We start from the raw sequence: 5,765 nt of genomic DNA on the forward strand, positions 1-5,765 counted from the left end.
TTATTTTTAATTATTTCAGTTATTATTTTAATAATATTATTATATTCTATATTATAATTATATAATAATAGTTTTTTGTATTATATTAAATATAATAGTAAATATATATTATATTGTAATTATATATATTATATTATTGTATAATATAATATAGTCGTACTTTTTAACTATTTACAACGATTCAACCTCATAATTTACAAAATATTATTACACTGATTTTAAAATCAGCACATGTACTATAATTATAATTTACCAAACACTTAGTTGCTTTTTGTAACAGCTGCTTCTTCCTTCAGCACAGCTAAAAATAATTTTTTCAAAATCTACAACACTACCAAACTAAGCCCATATCTTTTTAGGTTCTTTTTAATTGTTATTGGAGAGTGATTAAGCATTTCACCGAAATTCCCATAATAAATCTTTTATTTATTTATTTATTTTGAACTAGAGGTTCCGGATTTGAACTCTACATTAAACATGGGAAGCTTGACCAATTTTCTTAGCTCTAGCCGAGGCCTTTGTAAAAATAACTCTTTTGAAAAGTTTTATTAGTAAAATAACTTTTTAATAATTTTAATTTACAAAATGACCTCTTTTTACAAAGAATGAGTAAATGTCTTTCTTCATGAAAAATAGAAGAATGTCATTTTGCTAATTTTACTTTGTTGGATAGTCATTCTAGCATATTACTCGCTCTAGCCTCTAGATAAATTATTCTGTTTTTGCTAATATGACTTAATCTCAGACTACTAGAAGGTTTAACAGGGCTGCCCATGAAATAGGCAGTTGGGTTTTAGACTGTAATACCCTGGCACTTTTGCTGTACTTGTTGTAGTCCCTCCTATATTAGTGTCTACTAATAAAAGATGTAGCTCGTAATATCAGACTCACATGTGACACTCACTTTTTATTAGTACTATTGTTTAATACTAACAGTATTTTTAAGCATTTTTTCTTCTTGATTAATCTTTAACGAGACTCGTGTGCTTTTCTTAAAAAGGAAAATTATGGTGAGATCAGATATAGAATCACCATTAGTTATGTTTGCAACTACAATACCTAAGGAAAAAGAGAACACGTGAGGCTCACTTCTACCCATATTAAATCTTACACGTGAGCCTCATGTGTTATTTTTTGTCTCATTTTCAATAGCCTGTTGAAGAAAGGGTCAACTATGTGACATTAACGTTATTGTGATACCGCTGAGAGAGGGAGTTAGAGAGAGAGAGAGTGAGAAGGTCCTTAGAGAGTAGAGGTTAGCCGAAACTCTAATACTTTTTCGGACTCTCGACCGTGAAATTTCGTCATCCGATTCGTCTTGCTGTGAGCTTCTCGTTGGTGGTGGTGGTGTACGGTGTGGTGGCTCTGTTTGGGCAGATCTGAACCGGTTAAGAGCTTTAAAGCTAAATAGATGGTCTCCTTTCTCAAGGGAGTTTGTCGCTTAGTGACTGAGATCTCTTCTCTTACTGTCTTCTCGATGGTCTTTTGGCCAGATGCCCTTCACCGGAGGTTTCTACCGGTGGTGGTCGGAGGTTTTTTTTCTTTTTGTAACTTTTGTGTTTATAATAAGGTTGGTGGTTTCCCCACTCGACCTTCATATGGTTTGTTATTTTTTGTTAGATTTAGGTGTTCGGCTTAATGCCGATACGGTGGTTTTAGTCTGGCTATAATTTTATCTATGTTGTGTAGATGTCTTTTTTTTTGTGGGTTTTGACGATCTATCTCTCCAGTACTCGACAACTTATGTTGAAGAGATGGGTTTTATCCAGTCAAACTTTTAGTCCGCTCGTTGTTGATGTGCTGAGGTGCTTTCCCAGTTTCGCGCCTCAAACGTGTGTTTGTCTCTTTAATGGGTTAATATTGTACCAAAACAACTGTTTATTAATGTTTTAATGAAATGCAAATTTTCTTTTAAAAAAAATGAAACTAAGTTCATTCCCATAAAGATGACAATTTTACGGGTGCACTCATTAGCCATATGAACCCACCTTAAATGGGGTGGGTTTGTCACATCCCGCATAGTGGCTTTCATAGCTTAGTTAAGAAGATGTGATTTAATTATTGAATTTTAAACATTTTTTTGTGGATAATCCTAAGATGTCTGAGTTTATATTGGTAATTAAGTCCTTGTATATTTTTGATTAACCTCCTTTCAATAAATATGTATTTTCTAATAAATACCCTTTAAAAATTTTATGAATATTTTATTATAAAGTCACGATTAAGTAAAATATATTTTTTTATACGGTTAGAACATATCATGGCTTAAAAAAGAAAGGATTAGAATCTTTAGACGTCCTCATAACAAGCTTGAGACGGCCTAGGATTCAATTAATTAGTGGTAGTAATTAGTGTTCATAGATTGTTCGTATCGACTCATTTATTAACTGTGTCAAAATGCATCATCTGAATACAATTCATTTATCAAACATATCATAATATGTCAATGGAACACGATATATTTATTACATGAATTGACTGAACACAACGGATGTTTTAAATGTTTTTTCTTTTCATTTTATTAGGGCAAGATAAATATTCCGATGACAAGGGTGCTGCTTTTAGGGGAGACGAGGGGTACGAAGGACGTGAAATTTACTTACCTATTCAACCGGATGAATTCAAAATCATTTATTGAAGAGTTATGTTGTGAAGTGTTGAGAAGGGTAATCCCCCCCCCGAACAATTTGGTCCATTAGACTAAAAACATGATTCCATAGACTCTTCAACTATCAGAAGTATAGTGACAAATATTACCAAAAATATTTCTTTATTTTACAGCTAAATCATGCTATTAGAAAGTATATATAAGGGCTCGTTTGAAATTATATTTGGAGGTTGCATAAATATTCATTTTTTTTTCTTTTGGAATGGGAGGTTCTGGCCGGGAGCTCCAAAAATCATAAACGCCAAGGACTTGTACTAAAATTTTAGGCTTAAACTTTTTGATATGTAGAGTCCTCTATTAAAAATAAGCACAGAGCATACTAAGAAAATTTAAAAAGCATGTCAGAGTTGGTTGTTAAAGAAAAAAAAATCAACCGACTACCCTAACTAAAAATACACACAAGATCTTACATAAGGTACAACGAACCAAGGATAAATGCACATTTTACCACCAATTTGTACACATAATTGTGTTATTATTGAATTTCAAAAAATATTTATTTTATTTTTACAATTTGTAAAAACTTCAAATAACTAAACTTGCAAGAGTTCATATTGAAAAGAAATGAAGATCTCTTATCTGGACTACTCTATGCAAGACATTATTGCTCACATTTCACCTTCACTTCTTAACCTTAAATGTTTTATTTTGAATACCATTTATATTAGACTTTAAAATAATATATATTTATAATTTTAATTATTAAATGGTTAACATTATAATTGAAAAAATATTTTGCATATGAGCTTTTTTTAATGTCATCACGTAGAAAAACCTCACTCGGTGATAAGTGAACAGTAATCCGTTACGGTGTCACACGACACCAAAAAGTATAAGTATCACTTTGTTAAGAGAAGTTACAAAATCTAGAACCAAACACAGAGCTCCCTGTTTGTACGTAATCAAGAAGCTCTAAATCATAATATGAGGAACCTTTATATTGTGAAATTAAGAAATCAATTGTCAATACTCAATAGTCAAAATATATGAATATAAAACAGAGTTTATTTCATTTGTTTGTTTTTTATTTTTTTGTTGTTGTGGGTTTGGTTCGAGAAATTCGTAAGACAAAAAGGGAAGCGTTGGGTCTGTTTAAACTTTTTTTTCGTTTTTTTTTTAATTTCTTTTGCAAAGAAACTTCATAAAAAGAGCACAAAGTCAAGAACAAAAACAATTAGGTAATCCAGGGCCCGTTTAGTTCGTTGATTCGAATTTTTAATTCGAGTTAAGATGTGTCAGGGCCCGTTTAGTTCGTTGATAAGAATTTTTAATTCGAGTTAAGATGTGATTTTATGTGAGTATTTTTTACTATAGCAAAAAAGTTATATATAATTATTTCTGAAAACTTTTTACTGTAACAAAATTTAAATTTTAAATTCGAATCAACGAAATGAACGGGACTTGAGACTCTGAAGAAAACAGAGTCTAAAAAACACGCCTAACCAAAATTAGAGGCTACCCGCTACCTCCGAAAGAGCCTCACAACTACCAAGAAAAGGAGTCCCCTTAGATGACAATACCGATTGCACTATCTTGAGGGCCGCAACATTTCTTGAGTGGCCACACGACCAAAAGCGGCGCACTAACTTTTCGACCTCAAGCTGATGCTTACACAACTCCCACGTACAATTTATTTTGCGAAATTGCAATATTGTTTAAATTAAAGGGTAAAGATGTATTTTCCTATTAAGAATTATATGTTTCAAGGAAATAGAAGAATGTGGTATTGTTGAATAATAAGCAGTGAAAATAGCAGCGAAAGAAAAAAAAAATGATACAAATACCTTTTAGAGTTGATGGATGTGAATTTTCACTCATTATTTTTAATTAATATTTTTTTAATCATATAATTATATTAATAAAAAATATTAATTAAGAATAAAAAGTATACTCTAAAGTCCTGTTTGTTACGTTGGTTTCAGACTAGGATAAGGATAAATAATCGTTATTCCCACGTTTGGTCACAACTATTGACCGGATAACATGACAATTGACCAAAAAATAGTCCAACAAAAGGGTGATTATTAATCCTCACAAAACATATGAGATTTAGTAGACTTTTATTCACGAATTCAGAATTATGATTCAAAATTATTTTTAATTTACGTATATTTTTATAAAAGAAAATATTATATCAAATTACAAAACATAATTCAAATGACACGAATTCTCGTACTAAATACCCTATTATAGTCCTGCAACTAGGAAAACAAATCTTCACCCCACCCAACCTAAAATTGATGCCTAGAGGTTGGCACACTTCACTCCAGCGACGATGAGCTTCACGACGGTGACGTCAACGTTGACAACTTCCAGCCCCCTTTCCTCCCCACGATGACGACGGCGACCTGCTCCGTTTCCCTCAAGACGGTGATCAAGGTGTCATTCCTGCGACGACGATTGAGCTCCACTTCCCCTGCAAAGGTTGAGCTTTTCCTCTCCCCCGTAATGGCGACAGAGCTTTGCTTCACTATTCCCCAGAGACGGTGACCTAGATCTCGCCAAGCTGCCACCCTCCAAGCCTCTCCTCCACCAGCCGTCCTTTTCGTTCATCGCAGATCGTTTTGTCCATCTCTTCTTCAATGATCTCTTCCTTGCCAGATCTAAGCACAGGGTGGCTATTGCCCTCCACTTCAAAAAATTTTTCTTTTCTTTTTTAATGAGTTCTTATTTACTTTTTCTCTTTATGTTTTTAATTTTGTTTAAAAAAAAAAAAAAAACAACTCATACCTTAGTATAGAGTTTTTTTATTTTTTTATTTTTTGAAATGTATAGAGTTTATTATGTATTCACATAATTTGATAATTAGCTTAATTAAATTATTTTTAGATAATTTTATAATTTTATTTAGTTTAGTCCAGTCCGGAAATGTACCAAAAACCTAATAGAATTCGACATAATCTTATTCAATCAATCCAAGCTAATCCTAGTTCTATAATTTGACTTGGTCCGGCTTATCAAACATGACTTAAGGGTAAATTTAGTAATTTTTTTTTTTAAAGTAAAGTAGTGAAATTACGATAGTAATAATTACAATAAAACTTGAGTCGAGATTTAATAAAATTTTTAAAATATTATAAATATAATAAAAATTATA

The sequence above is a fragment of the Morus notabilis genome, unplaced genomic scaffold (assembly GCF_000414095.1).
Source record: "Morus notabilis unplaced genomic scaffold, ASM41409v2 Scaffold257, whole genome shotgun sequence".
NCBI lineage: Eukaryota > Viridiplantae > Streptophyta > Magnoliopsida > Rosales > Moraceae > Morus > Morus notabilis.